This window comes from Prionailurus viverrinus, chromosome F1, assembly GCF_022837055.1.
Source record: "Prionailurus viverrinus isolate Anna chromosome F1, UM_Priviv_1.0, whole genome shotgun sequence".
NCBI classification, from domain to species: Eukaryota; Metazoa; Chordata; class Mammalia; order Carnivora; family Felidae; genus Prionailurus; species Prionailurus viverrinus.
In genome coordinates, this window is record NC_062577.1 from 11,706,814 (window position 1) to 11,727,671 (window position 20,858).

Consider the following 20,858-nt stretch of genomic DNA (forward strand, 5'->3'; position numbering starts at 1 on the left):
GTAAATTTATTTGCTATTTTGAAGAGTTATTTTACAATGTGAATTATCAAAAAAAAATTATTTGGTTGTTTCTTTGCTGCTGTTGTAGAAAGCAAAGGAGTTTCTACTACTATAATAGTAATACATCTACATTTAAAAATTATGGTTCTTTTAGGGAGCTAGACTTTGTATTTATCATCATTAATAGCACTGATTTTATAGTCAAAATATTAATAAAACACTGTCCTGTTTATTTTATTTTCTTCATTCACAGAGGTAGTTATATCATGGTAATTATATAAATGGTTATTGATTCTAGGCATTTAATAATAGTCCTTTTGTGGAGAAAAAGACTTCAAAGCTTTAAAACATTCAAGTTTTAACTATTAATAAAGATCACCAGATAAGAGATGATCTGCTTATTTAGTTTGTATTAGATGCATATATCTAGAGGACTAGCAAATTTATGACCTTACACTCATTTCTAGTTCTTGAAGATGTATTTCTTTCAAACTTCATATCCTAGCTGAATGCGATATTTACTATTATCTACAGATTACAAACCTGGCTATTAATTTCCCTTGTAATTATATGCCATATTCACACCTTCAATTTTGACAATTATTTGTGGTTTTAGAAGTTTAGGCAAATTATCTTGCACTTTCAGTGAAGCCAGTTATCTGAGCTTTAAGTAGATGGGAACTTAGGGAAGCATTCAGTGTACACTGTGCTCTATTTTTTAATTTACAGTACCTTTCTGCATCTTCATTTTTCTTACCTCATTTAAAAATTTTTTAACTAGAGGAATGCTAATAGTTGGGAGTGGAGTGGTGTCGAGAAGGTTTAGTTTTGAAAGAAATGTGTTCAGAATAAAAGGCGTTGAATCTCTGTTAAGTTTTTGTTTTAATTTTCTTTAGGAAAGCTTTGAATGTGAGGTTGTGTTTCTTCACTATTGTGGTTATTATCCTTTTTCATACATTCCATGTTTTCAGTAAACACCCTGAAGGATCATATCCAAAACTGTATGTGATACCTGTGTGGTCTACGCAGCACATTATTCTGAAGGACAGCTGCTCCTGTGTTTAGGACACTGAACTACAATGAATGCAGTCTCAGATCACAGCACGTTCTGGGTAGGGGTGTTTTATTATTGGTTTATATTGAACTTGCCATCTGCTATGATTGCCAACTCTTCTTTTTTGTACTTTGCCCGGATTCTCTATTTGCAGTCCTGATTTAAGAGCAGGACTTTATATTTATTATGATAATAAATTTCTTTTGTTACATTTCACTGATGATTTCAGCCTGTTGAGAATTTTGGGTCCTGATTCTTTTTTCCAGCTTGTGTCATTCTTCCTCTGCATAATAAGGTTACCATTTTACTTTGCTCAAATGGCAGGGGAAAACAATGCTTCTCAGAACTGGGTCTGGAACCTTCTGAGGTAGCAAAGAACCTTGTTTGTCCTCATACATTTCTTAACCTTCTTTGGTTTCTGGGTGCCTAGTATTATTTCTTGAAATCTTCTTAAGATAGCAAAGTGACTGTCAACGTTAATGCTCTTAAATCACTGTGCTGCTTAGTATTCTCACTGTTGAAATTCAGTTCCCTCTGGGGGCAGTGACATTTTATATCTGATCACCTTTTATTTCAATTAGTGTGCTTGCTCACTTCTACAAGGGGAGGTTTAGTCCTTGGTAATGAACCCAGAAAATTCTGAGCCACACCAGTAGAAAACACCACCAGAAGAAGGATGATTTTTAATGAAAACATTCTCATATTGTGGCATTTCAAATAGGATAACTACAATTGAGGAAACTGGGGCAACACTTTATTATGCAATTTTTTTGAGATAGCTAAAAATATATTCTCAGAAGAGAATTAATGAATTAGAGTGATTTTATGCTAAGCAGATTGGTTTTAATTAGGGATATTTAGCTTACTAATAAAATGTCACCACAATTTGAAGGTAGAGAAGTTCTGTTAGAACAGCTTAAATTGATATGATCTTTTTAAAACACATGGTTCAGCATGTTAAAATAACAATTTAAAGTACATATATGAATATACTATTATGTGATAGCAACCTTCAATTTTGAAGTTCTAGCTGGATGGACTCTTGGGTTTTACTCTCTTGAATAGGTGAGTTGCTGAATAAATGTTATCTCCTAATCAGGGAGACATTAAAATAAATGTATTATTTTCATGAATACGTTGGGTAATGAACTGCTTAAAAACATGGATGCTATGTACTGCTGTGCTTTAGAAAATTTTACAAATATTTGGGGTGTCTGGGTGGCTCATTTGGTTGAGCATCTGACTCTTGATTTCAGCTCAGGTCATGCATGATCCCAGGGTCGTGGGATCGAGCCCTGCGTTGGGCTCCATGCTGAGTGTAGAGCCTGCTTGGGATTTTCTCTCCCTCTCTCTCCCTGCTCCTCTCCAGCTCAAGTGTGCATGCATTCTTTCTCTCTCTCTCAAAAAACAAACAAAAAAGAAAATTTGACAAATATTCATTTATAAAACATGATAGATCTGATCATTTCCAAAAGAAGATAATGTTCTAAAATAAGATCCAGGGTGCCTGGGTGACTCAGTCAGTTCAGTGTCAGACTCTCAGGTCATGATCTCATGGTTCGTGAGTTTGAGCCCTGCGTTGGGCTCTGTGCTGACAGCTCCGAGCCTTGAGCGTGCTTCAGATTCTGTGTCTCCCTCTCTCTGTCCCTCCCCCACTCATGCTGTGTCTCTCAAAAATAAGTAAATGTTAAAAAAAATAAATAAAGTAAGACCCTAACTTTCATAGTTACAGAGAACAATTAAGAAAGGACTAATTTTTGGGATGCCTTGGTGGCTCAGTTAGTTGAGCACCCCACTCTTGACTTTGCCTCAGGTCATGATCTCACAGTTTGTGAGTTCAAGCCCAATATCAGGCTGTGCACTGACTTCTTGGGATTCTCTCCCTCTCCCTCCTCCCCTGCTGGCTTGTGCACTCTCTCAAAATAAATAAATAACTTTTTATAAAGGAAAAAAAAGAAAAATATTTTTTTCAGTATTTACTGAGTGTAATGTTTATTTTAGTCTCTATGGCAGATAGAGAGGAATTTAGTCTCTATGGCAGATAGAGACGAAAGCAAGATAGTCTTGGACCTAGAGGAACCCACAGACCAGAAGGGGAGTCTGAAACTTAAATAGCAAATGTGGCCAATGAAATGAGAAAGCTACTATCATAAGCACAATCATTACGACAATCATAACTATACCTAACATGATATTTTAGAGGAGAGATACCTGATCTCACAGGCGAGGGGCATGGTAGCATCACACAAAAACTTTGTTGAGTAGATGCTCATGCTGAATCTTAATGAATAGTAGCTAACCAGGTGAGTGTGTGTGTGTGTGTGTGTGTGTGTGTGTGTGTGTGTGTGTGTTTTGTGCAGTGATGTGTGTGAATGTGTGTGGAGATGCCTGTATATTTGGAAGAACAAAGAAAAGGGGTGGGAAGTAAGTTGGAATAAAAGTTTGGAGGTGAGAAACACACTGAAGTTGCTGGAGTGTATAGTGTTTGTGTGAGTGAGAGACTGGGGTGGGGTACATGAGGAGCTCTGGACAAAAGAGAATTTTCAAAGGCATTTGGGCAAGGGGATGGTATAGTCATCTTTACATGTTAAATGGATTGCTGTGATGATGATGGGGAAGGTAGACTGAATGGAGCAATACTCAGGGTGCAACTGTGTGGTAAGCTGCCCAGGTAAGAGTTGATGCGGGCTTCCCTCACTTGACATTGGTGGTAGGGATTTGAGGGTAGTCAAGAAATTTTAAGAAAGTAAAGTCAGATAGATATACCTATCTGACATATCTTTTGCTAGGTTTGTTTCTAAGCATCATATAGTTTCTGACGATATTGTAAATTATATATTTTTAAAATTATGTTTCCTAATTAATTCTCACGATGAAATAGTATGTAGAACTGGCGCATTGCATCACCATTAACATGGTTAATTGCATTAACATGAATGAATCTTATAAGTGTAATGTTGAATGAATAAGCAAGTCCCAGGGGAGTGACTTCATTTTTATAAAGCTTAAAAACAAGCAAAACCGAATAATGTTTAGAGATACATACATATGAAATAAACCAATATTGAAAAGGAAAAATTAAAAACAAAATTAAGGATGATGGTTATCTTCCATGGAGGAGGAGATGAAAGAAGGGATATGGAATGGGGAAGTACATAGGAGGATAGAATGGTATTGGGCAGTTTTGGTTCTTGTGTTGCAAGTGGGTGTATGGGTGCTAGATTATTGTCAGTCATTATATGGATGCCATTCATCATATATGTTTTCTTCTATATTATTAAACATTATAGTAAAAAGATAATAAAGGAAAAAGTAGATATCCAGGTAGAAATAAGAACAAGGTATTTCCAGATTTCTAGCTTGGATTACTGGGTCAGTGATGGTGATGTCAAGTAAAAGAGACAACTAAAAGTTTCTTCAGATAAAATGATGAGCTTAGGTGCTTGAAGCATATTCAAGCAGATGGATATTCAAGTGTGCAGCCTGGGGGGGAAATCTAGGCTAGCTCTGTGGATTTGGAAGTCATAAACATACAGTTGTGTTTCAAACCCAAAATTAGAAATTTTATCTAGAGAAAGACAGTGAATAAGAAGGGCATCAAAACAAGCACCAGCATAATGTCAGGAGAAAAAGAAACCCATGCAGAAAATAAATGGATGGCAAGAATGTGGGGACTAGGGGTTTGGCCACTAATTTTTTCAAAGAGATTTTATAAATGGCATCAGTTATTCTTATCCTTTTATGGTTGTATTTTCAGAAGTGTTAAGGGGACCCAAGAGGTCAAAAATAACTTCTGAGATATTTTCTATGTCAGTTCTTCCCATGATGTCAGTGTCTTCCTGAAGATTTCCACGAGACTGTGGCAGCGTGGTATGGTGAAATACACTAGGGACCAGGAGTGAAATCATCTAAATTTTGTATTTCCACCATTTTTTAGTTCTGTGACTTTATAAAGAAATCACTTAGGTTTTTTGATGATCACTTTCCAGAAAATGGTTTTGAAGATCGAATCACCTAGTGCACATACAGGTGCTTTGAACACTATACGTGTGCTATACGTATGCAAAATGATCTGTTGTTAATTCAAAGGACCTTCACTACTGTTGAGGCTTCTAATGATGCTGTCATTATGAAACTCAGAACTTACCATGTTTTTCCTCTAAAAATATCAGTCTCAAAGGATTGTTATGTTGGAATGAAAGTCCATTCTTATGTCACATTTGTTTACTAAGCTACACTGAGGAAAAATAAGTGTCAATTTAAATACTGTTTTTAATTTTCTATTGGGAAAATAAATGATTGCTATATCAAGGTAAGTTTCAAATACCAAATACAAACTGATGCTGTTGATGTGTTGCCCAAGCATGAACTTTGGTGGTTACAACTGGTGCCTGTAGGAACATTTCTCAGATTCTGCCTGCATTTGGGTCATTTAGCTTTGATAGAGAAAAGCTTTATTTTTAGTTATACAGAAATAATAACTTTTATTATAATTATTTTATTTTGTATATTTCTTAGGTGTTTATTTATTTTGAGAGAGAGTACATGTGTGCATGCAAGTTGGGGAGGGGCAGAGAGAGAGACAGAGAGAGAGAAAATCCTAAGCAGGTTCCAGGCTCAGCATGGAGCCTGACATGGGGCTTGATCTCAAAATCACAAGATCATGACCTGAGCTGAGATCAAGGGTTGATCACTTAACCCACTGAGTCACCCAGGTGCCCCATTATTAGTTTAATGGCAATATTTATATGGCACTTAGCATGTACATACTTACCAGCTACTTGTCTAAGTACTTTGCATATATTGACTTATCTAATCCTATGAGGTAGGTGATATTATTATTGTTTCCATTGTACATAGTGGAAACTGAGGCACAGAGAAGCTATAGTTCACCCAGGATAATAATACCTGCTTCCCAGGGTTGTTGTGGGTGTTAACCTGTGATATGTGTGTCTGCTTGTTAATAAAAGCTTGGTGTATAACAAATTCTCAAGTCATTTAAAATTGAATGCAAGGGTTAAAAGCTACTGATTACACAGTCATCAGTATAATCTTTGGGGCTTGCACTGGGGCAAAACCATAGATTTATACTGGAACAAGTAAAAATAAGTACTTTTTAAAATTCGGCCTGTGTAATTTCTTTCTGCATCCTCCTGTTTTCGCTTTATAGTGGAAACAAATAAAAATCATTATATCTTTAAATAATTATTTAAAGGAATCTAATAACAAACTCAGAATTATTAAAGAATAGTAAATATAAGGTAATATATATTAAAGATTTTAAGGGTAGCACTTTTAGTAAACCTTGATTTTGTGTAGCCTTTAAGGGATATCATCATTATCATCATTATCATTATCATCATCTTCATCATTTTAGTTAGGAAACTAAGGCCTAGAGAACTTGTAGTTTAGCTGGGATAGTAATACAAACTTCTTTAAAAAAAATTTTTTTTAAATGTTTATTGTTGAGAGAGAGAGAGAGAGAGAACAAGCAGGAGAGGGGCAGAGAGTGAAGGTGACACAGAATCTGAAGCAGGCTCCAGGCTCTGAGCTATCAGCCCAGAGTCCGACGTGGGACTCGAACTCATGAACCGTGAGATCATGACCTGAGCTGAAGTCGGACGCTTAACCCACTGAGCCACCCAGGCACCCTAGTAATACACACTTCTCAAGATTGTCATGGGTATTAATAGGAGTTCATGTGTGTTAATTCATATCTTAACTTGTACAACAGATATGTCCTAAGAATATGTATATAAGTTTTGGATTCAAATTCTGTTTTAAATGTGATAGATGAAAATATTTTTGTTGATGTATAAATTACACTTGGGGTGCCTGGGTGGTTCAGTCAGTTAAGCGTCCGACTTAGGCTCAGGTCATGATCTCACGGTCTGTGAGTTCGAGCCCCACATTGGGCTCTGTGCTGACAACTGAGTCTGGAGCCTGCTTCAGATTCAGTGCCTCCCTTGCTCTCTGCCCCTCCCCTGCTCACACCTTCTCTCTCAAAAATAAATAAACATTAAAAATTTTGGAAAAAAAGATGTGTAATTATCCTCCAAATTTTCATTGGAGTGGGTGCCAATACACAGTTCCATCTTACACTGATACTGCATTCTAAAATCATTTTTTAAGGCCAAGACAGGTTTTAGTCAAAATCACTATTAGGACCATAAATTGCAATCCTATATATATAGTTCTGTGTACACAATTATCATTTCTTCTAACCTTCACTGCTCAGTTTTTACCAATGGCTTTCAATTAGTTCTTGAATTTCTGTTTTGAGGATGTTAACAGAAAAGAATTTGGTAGCCATTATCAGACTTCAGTTTTGTTTTCTGTGTAAACTTCTTTCCCCAACAGGTTTTAAAAATAAAATGAAGTATGAGTCAAATTTCAGGCACTAGTTTTATATTGATTCTTAAAAAGAACTGTAAGAGTCAAAACAATAGCCTACATTTTTTTGGATTGTGTCTTTATTATTATTTAAAACATTTTTAAAGTTATTTATTTATTTATTTATTTATTTATTTATTTAGTGAGAGAGAGAGAGAGAGAGAGAGAGAGAGAGATTGAGCAGGGGAGGGGCAGAGAGGGAGGGAGAGGGAGAGAATCCCAAGCAGGCTCTGCACTGTCAGCACAGAGACCGATGCAAGGCTTGAACCCAGGAACCATGAGATCATGACCTGAGCTGAAACCAAGAGTCGGATACTCAACTGACCAAGCCACCTGGGTGCCCATGTCCCTTTATTATTGTATACTGTACTTTTTTGTCTCTTGTTACAGTTTTTGTTTTAAAATCTTTTTTTGTCCAATATAAGGTAAATATTCCTACGTTGGCTTTTTTTTTTTTGACTTCTATTTGCCTGATAAATGTTTCTGCATCCCCTCACTTTTAATCTGTAGGTGTCTTTAGGTCTGGAATGAGTCTTATAGGCAGCATATAGATGGTCTTGTTTATCCATTTGGTCATTCTGTGTCTTTTGATTGTAGTGTTTAGTCCCTTTACATTCAAAGTAATTATTGATAGATATATATTTGTTTCCATTTTATTACTGGTTTTGTGGTTGTTTCTGAAGATACTGTTGATCCTTTCTTTTCTTTCTCTTTTTCATGGTTTGCTGTTTTTTTTAGTGATATATTTGGATTTCTTTGTCTTTATTCTTTGCATATTTATTAGTGGTTTTTGATTTGTGGTTACCATTAGATCTGTATATAATCTTTTCTGCATATAGAAGTCTATATTAAGTTGATGGTCATTTAAACTGGAACCCATTCTTTACTCCTCTCCTCCCCATATTTTAGGTATATAATGTCATATTTTACATCCTTTTACTTTGTGAGTTCCTTGACTGATGTTTTACAGAACTATTCATTTTCACTGCTTTCATGTTTCTTACCTTCATACTGTCATTTTGGTCTTTCCTTTCCACTCATAGAGTTCCGTTAATATTTCTTGCAGGGCTGGTTTAGTGGTCATGAACTCAGCTTTTGTTTGTCTTGGAAACTTTTTGTCTCTCCTTCTCTTCTGAGTGATAACCTTGCTGGATAGAGTATTATTGGCTGCATGTTTCTCCCATTCAGCACTTTGAATATATCATACCACTCCTTTTTGGGTTGGAAAGTTTCTGCTGAAAAATCGCTGATAGCTTTACAGGGTTTCCTTTGTATGTAACTGTCTTTCTTTGTCTTGCTGCTTTTAATATGTTTGATAGCACTATATTTTGACATTTTAATTACAATATGTCTTGGTGTGGTCTGCTTTTGTTGGTTTTGTTTGGGGTTCTCTGTGCCTCCTGTATCTGGATATCTGTTTCCTTTCCCAGATTATGGACATTTTCATCTATTATTTCTTCAAATAAGTTTTTGGCCTCCTTTCTCTCTTTTCTTCTTCTGAGACTCCTGTAATATGAATGTTATTACCTTTGATGAAATCACTGAGTTCCCTAAGTCTACTTGTTTTGTGTAATTCTTTTTTCTCTATTTTGTTCAGCTTGATTACTTTCCATTACTCTATCTTCTTGGCCATTAATTCATTCCTCTGCTTTTTCCAGCCTGTTGTTCTTTTGATCAAGTGAGTTTCTCATTTTGTTTACTGAGCCCTTTATCTCTGCCTTATTTCTGTGTTAATGGTTTCACTGTCTTCCCATCTTCTCTCAAGGCCAGGGACCTATGACCGTTGCTTTAAATTCTCCACCAGGCATGTTATTTGTTTCTGTTTTGCTTAAATGTCTGGCTGTGACCTTGTCCTGTTCTTTAATTTGGGACAGATTCCTCAATCTTCTCATTTTGTCTAAGTCTCTGTGTCTTTTTCTCTGTGTTGGGAAAGTCAGCTATGTCTTCTGTTTTTGAGGGTAATGGCTTTATGAATAAGTGGTCCTAAGTGCCCTGCAATGTGGTATCTCCTGTTCCCCAGGGCCTAGTGCTTCCAGGAGTGTCTCTAATGTGTGCTGTATGTGTCCTGGCCACTTTATCCTTCAGGCAAGTTGTCTTCAGAGGCTCTCTTTGCCTATTGTGGGCAGTGTTTGGTCTCTGGCCTGTATGTGATGAGTTTTAACTAGGTACATTCTGGTCTGCTTGTAAAATGAGAACTGTCATAATTGCTGCAGAACTTAGGTCCTACAAAACTCCTGGGTTGAGACACAGTGTGGGAAGGGGTTTGGTTGGTCTCCTGGGGGAGGGGCCTGCCTCACAGGGACTGAGGCAAGTGTGGCTGGGAGGGGCAGTTCTTCTGGAGTGAGGGTGGGGGGGGCTTGATGTAAGCAAGTTAAGTAGTGAATGTTGGTGCTGTGTTGGTTCACAGGTAGCTCTGTGTTTATGCTGAGGGAGGAGGAGGGAGAAGGCACCTGCCAGTTTCTTTGTTCCCAGGGGGTCTCTCTGTGAATGCTGCCTCTGAGACATGATCTGAGAAGAGCAAATAACCTCCGCACCCTGTGCCCCAGGTGCTCTTCAGATTGCTGTTTATACCCTGTATGTCCACAGGCTGTTTGCTCTGCCTTTTCTCCAAGAGCAGCTCCAATGTCCTCAGTTCTCCCAGAGCAGTTTTAAAACTGCGGGCTTTAAGCTCCATTGGTTATAAGAACTCATGAAACCCAGGCCCTCTTGCTTTCCAAGAAATTGCTATGGGGGTTTGTTTTCCCCAAGCACTACCCTGTGTGCTAGTCTGTCTCTTGCTCTTCTACAGACTGAGGCTCCCTCCCAACTCCTACAGTCACAATCCATTTCTCTGGCAAACAGGGTTTCCACACTACCTACCTTCTTCAGTGTGGCTTCTTCGCTACCTTTAGTTGTGGAGTTTATTCTGCCAGTATTCAGATCGATTTCTGGGGTATTTAGGATGATTTGATAGTTATCTGTGTTCATGGAATGAGGAGAACCTAGGATGCTCCTACTCTGCCACCATCTTTCCTTCCTAATAGCCTCCGTTGTTTACATTCTTAGTATGGAATGAACATTGTGCAGAATGCTTTATGTGGAACATTTCATTCAACATTTATCCACAAAGAGGTGTGCATTCTGTCTCTTATACTCCTCCATAAGTGCTTTACGTTTTCATTCATTCCACAAATATTTTTTAACTGGATATTTTGTTATTATTTGCTGAGCTGATTTGTCCCCAATTCCCATTTGCCTTTTCACTTTGGTAGTTTTGTTATCATTTGTTTGTAGTTTTAAATGTTCTCTTTTCTCTTATTGGTCAAAAACCCAACTCTGTCTATCTTCCTAAATCTACTCAGATTCACTTCTTTCCATAAATCCTTTACAGACCACCCCAGCCCAAAGACCCCTTCCTTTTGGTAAATCCTCATAGCATCTAAGTACTCCATTGTTTACCAATTATGACAGTGTTTTCTATCTTAAATTTTAAGCTTTTTAGATAATTTCTATATGAAATTTTATTTAAATCTTTTGCTTAATTTTCATAACTTTGTCTTCTTTTTCTAACTTGGGTCAGTTGTTCAAGATTGTGAATGACAGCTTTAACACTTTGTGTCCCCTATAGTTTCTTAATAAGTAATAGATTTTTGTCTGGCCAGAAAAATCAACTCTTATTTGAAAGGATATATTATATTACAGAATGGAAAACAGTCACAGTTCTGTAACCTAAGAAGCACAATGTGTAATTGAAGACTTGTTCACAAGGAAATGGGAAACCTTATCACAAAAGCCAGAACATGTTTTGGGAGACTGAAAATATAATATTTTCATGGTATTAAACTTCTTACTAAAATGAAGTCCAGGGAGCAATAACATACTCTCCAGAGTCTTATCCAAGGCTACTCTCTAACTGATTAGAGAATGGGAGGAGATGGCTCATAAAAAGGTCCTACAGAGAATGTGCAGAAAAAGATTTTGCTCCATAGTGCTGATTCATGCTGAATGCGGAAAAAATACTAGAAATTCTAAAATGCTGAAATAGACATTCAAGTCCTCATGAGTCTTTGAAAAATAGTGAATAGCAGTTTAAAGTCAAAAGTATCCGTTCTTTCACTGATTTTTGAAAAATTATTTCTGTATCCTTAAGGGATGTTACACTGAAGATATAGAAGGTACAGTCCCTACTCTGTAAGTACTTTCATTGTTGCATTGGAGATAAGATATATAAACAGTGACTATGCTGTGTCATACATGCTATGTGAATGTTCTTAAACATTGAATGGAGATTATTTAAGGTTCTTTCTGCCTGTAAAATCACATGAGTAGTAGTACATTCAGAGAGCCCTAAAAATTTCAGAGGAGAAAAACATTTCTCATAGTCAATGAAGTGGTCAAAGGGAGTTTTTAGTAGAAGTGATTTTTAAGTAGGGACTTGTCAGGTAAGCACAGATTATAATCATGAGAATGATACAAACCATTTATTGTTTGTTATGCAGGAGCCAATACTAGGTGCTTTAAGTACACCTGTGAGGAAGAGGGTGGAGTTATCTGTGAATATTGTAAAATTATCCCCCAATTTTTGTGTATATGTAAATTTGTACATTTTTATCGGCAAAGGTTCCAGGGTCCCCAGAAACATGAACCATGGTAGCACATGTAATTTCTGGACTTAGAGAAATGCCCACCTAGGGGGGTGGTAGGTGGAAAGAAGGAACTGTTGAGAATAAAGAAGCTGTGAAAATCTGACAATTGGAAGCTCCAAGGAGGAGAGAACTTAAAATAATGAGAAGCAATTGGGATAGGATGGTTAGCAGATTGTCCTTGGGAGTCAGAATGTTTAGATTTAAATCCTGGACTGCCACTCCTAGCTGTGAGACCCTGAATTTATTTAATCTCTAGACTAAGACCTCTGCCATCTAGATTAGCTGTTACATATTCATTTAAAATTTATTTGAATATTTTTAAGAGAGGTTACTATGTGTCAAATCCTTTAATTCATTTATTCTTTGATGTAATATAAGTTTGTTGAGCTCATATAACCAGCCACTGGGAGAACTTTGATGAAAGAAGCAGAAATGGACATGCTCTTTTCCTCACAGTAACCTGTGAAAGAGACTCCATTTATAGAGATGGGAACTGAGGTGTGGGCAAGTTAAAGTGACTTTCCAAGTCACGTGATAAAGAAATGGTAGAACCTTCAAACTCAGGTCTGACTCCGGAAAGTCTTAATCAGTCATGTTCTTGACTACAGAATACTGTATAGGCATAGCTAACTCTGCAAAAATGTTAACAAGGGGGAAACTTACTTTACTTTAGGGATGGTTTACATGTAGATTGCTTGGTTTAAAGAGGAAGGATACAGGTATTTTGGATGGGCTCTTCTACCATAATGGAATTACTAAGAGGGGTTTTCAAATAATATAGCATATTTCAAATCAGTTTTCAGTATGATGACACACTTGGATGGTCAAATAGTCAATACGTTGTTATTGATATTGTATTGTTCATTGTGATCCATGCAATGTATTCATATTCCAAGACCCTCTAAAACGAGTGCACTTGTTTTCCAAGCCAGATAATTTTTTTTCCTCACATATTTTTTTATTGATTGTTATTTTTTTCAACTCCTTTAATTTTCTGTTTGGCAAAAGTAATTGATTATCCCCATGTTTGAACTCATTTTTAAAGGATCTGAGAAAGTTTTCTATTATTTAAGTTCCTATTGAGATAATTGGTGACTGTTGTAGCTAAATATTAGTTTATGTGAAATCTGAATTATAAAAACCACAGTACTGAGTTTTGGATCAGAACTTTATTTTGTTTTTCTCTGTAGGTACATTTCTGTTAGCATCATTTTAGCTGACCACATAATGCATTGAGTTTTGCTAAGTGCTGGATGATCTTAGAAAATCCCTTAGGATTAAAAAAAAATCACTTAAGGAAAGCCTTAAAATAGTTTAAATTTATTTATCTTCATTTAGATAATTTATACACTAATCAACCTGTTTTATTAAGTTTTCTTCATACTAGGAACAATTTTTCCTTTTTCCTTTTTCTTTTTTTAAGTTTTCAAGAACTTGTTGGATTGACTATTGTCTGAGTTGTAGAATAATTTCTGCAGTTTATGAAAGAAAGGCATCTTGTCAGTGGAAGTTACTTTGCAGTTTAGTTTTATGCCATCAATTGTAAATACAAGCATACCTTAAGAGATATTGCAGGGTTCGGTTCCAGAGCACTATAATAAAGCAGATATCACAATAAAGTGAGTCAAATGAATGTTTTGGTTTCCCAGTGAATATAAAAGTTAGGTCTGCACTATACTATTATACTACACTATAGTCTATTATGTGTGCAGCAGCATTATATATTTAAAAAAACCATATCTTAATCTGTGCATATCTTTTTTTTTAAATGTTATTTACTGTATATTTTATTTACCATTTAATTTAATTTTTTTTAATTCACATCCAAGTTAGCATATAGTGCAACAATGATTTCAGGAGCAGATTCCTTAAACCCCTTACCCATTTAGCCCATGCCCCCTCCCATAACCCCTCCAGTAACCCTCTGTTTGTCCTCCATGTTTAAGAGTCTCTTATGTTTTGTCCCCCTCCCTGTTTTTATATTATTTTTGTTTCCCTTCCCTTATGTTCACCTGTTTTATATCTTAAAGTCCTCATATGAGTGAAGTCATATGATATTTGTCTTTCTCTGACTAATTTCGCTTAGCATAATACCCTCTAATTCCATGCATGTAGTTGCAAATGGCAAGATTTCATTCTTTTTGATTGCTGAGTAATACTTCATTGTGTGTGTATACACACACACACACACACCATATCTTCTTTATCCATTCATCCATTAATGGACATTTGGGGTCTTTCCATACTCTGGCTATTGTTGATAGTGTTGCTATATACATTGGGGTGCATGTGCCCCCTTCATACCTATATCCCTTGGGTAAATACCTAGTAGTGCAATTGCTAGGTCATAGGGTAGTTCTATTTTTAATTTTTTGAGGAAGCTCCATACTGTTTTCCAGAGTGGCTGCACCAGTTTGCATTCCCACCAGCAGTGCAAAAGAGGTCCTCTTTCTTTGCATCCTCACCAACATCTGTTGTTGCCTAATGCCTATTGTTGCCATTCTGACTGGTGTGAGGTGGTATGTTATTGTGGTTTTGATTTGTATTTCCCTGATGATGAGTGATGTTGAGTAGTTGTGAATTCCCTTGTTGTGTTTCAGTAATAATTTTCTTTTTTTAAAGATATTTATTTTATTATTATTATTTTTAAATATTTATTTTTGAGAGAGAGCATAAGTGGGGGAGGGTTAGAGAGTGAGAATCCCAAGCAGGCTCCATGTTGACAGCAGCAAGCCTGAAGTCGGGCTTGATCTCACGAACCGCGAGATCATGATCTGAGCTGACGTCAGACACTCAACTGACTGAGCCACCCAGCACTCCTCATTTCAACAGTTTTCATGGCATCTTCACCGGGAGTGAAGAAACCACTTTCTTTGCTCACCCATAAGAAGTGACTCCTTGTCCATTAAAGTTTTGTCATCAGACTGTTGCAATTCAGTCACATCTTCAAACTCTACTTCTCATTCTAATTTTCTTGCTATTTCCATCACATCTGCAGTTCTTCTGTCACTGAAGTCTCTAATCCCTCAAAATTGTCCATGAAGGTTGGAATCAGCTTCTTCCAAACTCTTGTTGATGTTAATACTTTGTTTTCTTCCCATGAATCATGAATGTTCTTCATGGCATCTAGAATGGTGAATCCTTTCCAGAAGGTTTTCAATTGACTTTGCCTAGATCCATCAGCACTATCTATGGCAGCTCTCACAAGATGTATTTTTTTAATGTTTGTGTATTTATTTTGAGAGGCAGGGAGGGGCAGAAAGAGACAGAGGGTGAGAGAGAATCCAAAGAAGTCTCCACACTGTCAGCACAGAGACTGATAACAGGGCTTGATCTTAGGAACTGTGAGATCATGACCTGAGCTGAAATAAGGAGTCAGCTGCTTAATTGACTGAACCACCTAGGCACCCCACAAAATGTATTTCTTAAATAATAAGACTTGAAAGTCAAAATGACTGCTTGATCCATGGACTGCAGAATGGATTTTGTGTTGGCAGTCATGGAAAAAGCATGAATCTTGTCTGACATCTCCATCAGAACTCTTGGGTGACCAGGTACGTTGTCAATGAGTAGTAATATTTTGATAGGAATCTTTTCTTCTGAGCAGTGGGTCTCAACAGCAGGCTTAAAATATTCAGTAGCCCATGTTGTAAGCAGATGATATAGTGTTCTATAGGCTTTGTTGTTCCATTTTTCGAGTACAGGGAGAGTAGATTTAACATAATTCTTAAGGGCCCTAGGATTTTCAGAATGGTGGATGAGCATTGTCTTCAACTTAAAGTCACCAGCTGCATCAGCCCCTAATAGAGTCAGTGTGTCCTTTGAAGCTTTGTAGCCAGACATTGATTTATCTCTAGTTATGAAAGTCTTACATCACATCTTCCAATAGAAGACTGTTTTGTGTACACTGAAAATCTGTTGTTTAATGAAGCCACCTTCATTAATTATCTTAGCTTGATCTGAATAATTTGATGCAGCTTCTACATTAGCACCTGCTGCTTCACTTTGCATTTGTATGTTATGGAGACGGCTTCTTTCCTTAAACCTCATGAACCAAACTCTGCTGTCTTCAGACTCTTCTTTTGTAGCTTTCTTACCTCTCTGGGCCTTCACAGAATTGAAGAGAGCCTTGCTCTGGATTAGGCTTTGGCTTAAGGGAATGTTATGGCTGGTTTGATCTTCCCTTCAGACCACTGAAACTTTCTTCATATCAGCAATGACACTGTTTTGCTTTCTTCCCATTCATGTGTTCACTGGAGTCGCACTTTTAATTTCCTTTAAGAATTTTTCCTTTGCATTTACAACTTGGCTGTCTGGGGCAAGAAGCCTAGCTTTTGGCCTGTCTCTGCTTTTGGCATGCCTTCCTCACTGAGCTGAATCATTTCTAGCTTTTGATTTAAAGTGAGAAATGTTTGACTCTTTCAATTGAACCCTTATAGAGGCCACTGTAGGGTTATTAATTGTCCTAATATCAATATTGTTGTGTCTCAGGATATAGGGAGGTTCATAGAGAGGGAGAGACATGGGGGTGGCGGGGGGGTGGGGAAGGCTAGTCGGTGAAGCAGTCAGAACATGCAGTGTTTATGGACTAAGTTGGCTATCTTTTATTTCTGTGGTTCATGGCATGCCAACAATTACAATAGCAACATCAAAGATTACTGATCACAGATCATCATAACAAACATAACAATAAAGAAAAAGTTTGAAATATTGTGAGAATTACCAAAATGTGACACAAAGACACAAGTGAGAAAATGCTGTTGGAAAAGTGGTACCTATGAACATGCTTGACAGAGGGCAGCCACACAGCTTCAGTTTGTAAATAGCAAATCATCTGTAATGTGAAGTAAAGCAAAGCATAGTAAAATGAGGAATTTTCATATATTCAAAGTAAAATGTTTATTTTTATTTGTTCGGACTTTTGTTGTAAAAATATGTCTTATCATCCTCAAGCTATACCATATTGACTTGTTAGATAGTGCTTGGGCCATAGCTGATAAATATTTTTGTATGGCCCCCCAGTAGCATTGAAGTGATTGCTGTAATGAGACAGAATTTAGAGGAGATGCACCTCCATGTTTTAAGAATCTGTTATTTTACTAAAGTTCAATGCAGTTAGCAGAGCAGGTGTTCAAAGGAAAATTCTTATACTTTTAGCTATACATGCTGTATGTATATACAAGGTTGGGACAGAGGAGGAAACCTTTTCTGAGTAATGTTGTGAAGACTGCTAATTGGCAGAGATTCAAATATTACATTGTTTTGTAGAAATTGACAAGCTGGTTCTAAAATTCATAGGAAATGCAAAAGAGCCAGAATAGACAAAACAACTTAAAAAAATGACAAAGTTGGAGAATGAACACTACCTGATTTTAATACTAATTATAAAGCTGCAATAATCAAGATAGTGTGACATTGGCATTAAAGAGAGACAATGAGGCCAATAGAACAAAGTCTAAAATGGGCCTACAGAGAGGCGCCTGGGTGGCTCAGTCGGTTGGGTGTCTGACTTCAGCTCAGGTCATGATCTCACAGTCCGTGGGTTCGTGCCCCACATCAGACTCTGTGCTGACAGCTCAGAGCCTGGAGCCTGCTTCGGATTCTGTCTCCTTCTCTCTATGCCCCTCCCCTACTCATGCTCTTTCTTTGTCTCAAAAAGAAATAAAAACATTTAAAAAAATAAATAAAAATGGGCCTACAGATAAATAGACAAGTGATTTTTGTTAAAGATATAAAAGCAATTCAGTGGAAAGAATAGTATTTTTAACAAATGGCATTGGGTAAATTGACTATCCATATGTAAAAAGTGAACTACTATTCATACCTTTACCATATGCAAAAGTTAAGTTGGCTGTGGTTCTAGCTGACCCTTCATGGCTTTTAAGAATTTGTCATGAAGACATTTAAAGTGCTTACCTAATACACTAAGATCTTTCAAAATATTTAGATGGAATGCTGTTGCTTACAACTTGTGCATAGAAGTGTATACTTACGGAAAAGGTTTTTTTGGTCAAGCAGTTAAGATATTATAATATGTATCCAGCAATGTATATTACAGCTCAAATGTTTTCTTGGAGAATATTTTTTTAGTTACATGTTTATATACTTGTAATTCTGGTGTGATTACTACTAAAATCTCATTTATAAGCTTCATTCCTTGTGTATAAGATTTTATGTGAAAATAATGTTTTCATTTTGTAAATTAGACTTTGAATTGTATTTTTTGCATTGAAATCCAGTTATTTGAATTTTCATGATAAAGTCTAGCCATTTCACTTTTTAATAACTCTACAGGTTTTTACTTGGCAGATCACTTTATTTTTTGTGTTATTAAAACAAGGAATGACATTGCATCATTTGCTGTTTCTGAATTTTTATATTCAATTATTCTTAAATATCATTGTAATAACATATTTATTTGAAAACCTCTTTTTTGTATTTTCAATTTCTAAACTTTGCTGATTATTGGAAGGAGGCAAAAAGAGCCTTTGGTAGTCAAAAGTAGTACTACAAAGTTTGTGATCTAAAGCTCATGCATTGTAGGGTCATGGCCTTATTGTGGGCTTTTCTGTTTTTTAGCCTCAGACCATATATACTGAGTTACTGGACTTTTCAGTCTAGAGTAGAATACAAAGCTACAAGTTAGAATGGGAATATTCTTAAAAGCAGAGCATTGCTAACAGTAAGAAGTGACAATGACAGACCTGATAGCAAGAGAAGAGACACACACACAAGAATCATAAAAAAGATAAAAGAGTACACTGAAACCAATATAACACTGTATGTTAACTTCACTAGAATTAAAATTAGAAACTCAGTAAAATAAAAAAGGTAAAACAGTTTTTAACTAAGCAATCTATAGCAAAAATCATTGAAATAATAAATATGCCAAATGACTTACAGAACACTGTTTAAGGGTACAGGAAACTATATAACACATGCTCAATTTCTGTAAATTCCTGTAGCCATTTGTCAGTACTTACCTTGCCCTTTCAACAGCTTTTAGCATTATCAATTGCTCCTTTTCCTTGAACCATACTTTATTCTTTTGGCTTCCATGATGCCACATACTTCTGGTCTTCCGTCTATCTCTCTGGCCGCTCTGTCTCTTTCATTGGATGCATTAGCTTCTACCTGGCCTCTAAAGTTTGCACCTACCCAAGGATCCTTTCTGTGTCATTTCATATACTCCCTTAGACAATCTCTTATGTGTACAACTTATGTACCTGTGACTCTCACATTTATAGCTCCTGGGCTAAACTCCAAACCCATGTTTCCAGCTGACTTCTCGACACTCTACTTGAATATTTCAAAGATGTCAGACTCAATATGTCAAAAGTTATTTACAATCATTTTCTTCTCTGCATCCTCAAACCTCATGTCCTCCAGTGTTTATATGTTGATTCATTCACTTATTTACTCATTCTCTTTATTTGTTCATTAATTCAACAAATACGTATTGAGTGCCTAGTAGATGCAATTCACTGTTTTAGGCACTTGGGAGTTTAGCAGCTAATGTTCCTGTTTTCATGGAGCTTATATTCCAGTGGATAAAGAGAGGCAGCAAAAAAACAAGAAAAACTTCAGTTCATTATTATGTATACTAAGAAAACAAATTGGGTGATGTGATAGAGTGTGACTGAGCTGCTGCTTTTCTTTGCCTGCCTGGTCAAGGAAGCCTCACTAAAGAGGTGATGTTCTGAATGAGAAGTAAATGACAGGGAGGACCCGACACATGCAGAGGTCTGGCAGAAGGGCATTCAAGAAGAGGAGCAGTTTGTAGAGAGGCCCTGAGCTGGGAATGGATTTTGTGTGCTTGAGCAGAAAGGAGGCTGTTGCCGCTGTAGTGATTTGAGCGTGGCAGGTGGGGATAGTGTTAGTTATGGAGGTCGACAGGGGCCAGACTGTCTAGGACTTGGAACCCCAGGGTAATTAATTTGACTATTTCTGACTGCACTAGAAAACCAACAAAAGGTTTTAAAAGGGCAGAAACACCGTCTGACACAGGGTTTTAGAACGCTCTCTCTAATTGATTGGTGGAGAAGGGATTCACTGGAGCAAGACTGGTGTCAAAAAAATGAGTTGGATGCTTTTATGGTAGTCCAGGTGAGAGGTGGTGCCAGCTTAGTAGGAGGATGGCCACAGTGGAGGCAGTGAGAAGATGTTTGGGAGAGAGCCGAGGAAAAGAAGGATGCAAAAATAGTTCTGGTTTTTTACTTGAGCACCCTATTCAGTGGTAGTATCAATAATTGAAATGTGGAAGACTGTGAGGAGGAGCAGGTATGGATGATGGGAGGAGAACTCAGTGGGGAATTACAGTTTGGTTTTGGACATGCTAATTTTGAGATATCTGTTAGACATCCAAGTGGAAATGCTAATTAAGAATTAGAATTAGATACAAGAAGTTCAGGGGGAAAATGAGTGCTTGAGATGAGTTTGAATTTATATGTATGAGTAGATGAGAGAAGATACAGATGACAACGAAGAATGGAAGGTCTAGAAGGAAGTCTGGCAGTCCCTGATATTTGGAAATGTAGAAGAGGAGGAACAATAAGCAAAGAACATGGAAAAGAGCATTTAGTGAAGAAAGAGAAAAGTCAGGAAAGTTGGAATAATGGGAGTCCATGAAAGAGGATGTTTTGAGGTAGAAGAGGAAAATCATGTCAAAGGCTGATGACACTTAGAATAATTATTCACTTTGCAATTTTTTGGCCAAGGGCTTTACATGCTTCTTATTGGGTTTCTGTATTTGGAATACAGTTTATCTCTTGTGTGTTTTACATGGA

General features: G+C 36.8%; 1 protein-coding gene across 13 annotated transcripts in view; it reads left to right on the forward strand.

Annotated features, from left to right (window-relative positions):
* Positions 1 to 20,858, forward strand: part of DNM3 (dynamin 3) — a 563,955-nt gene that overhangs the window by 115,011 nt on the left and 428,086 nt on the right. The gene's annotated exons all lie outside the window — the stretch shown is intronic.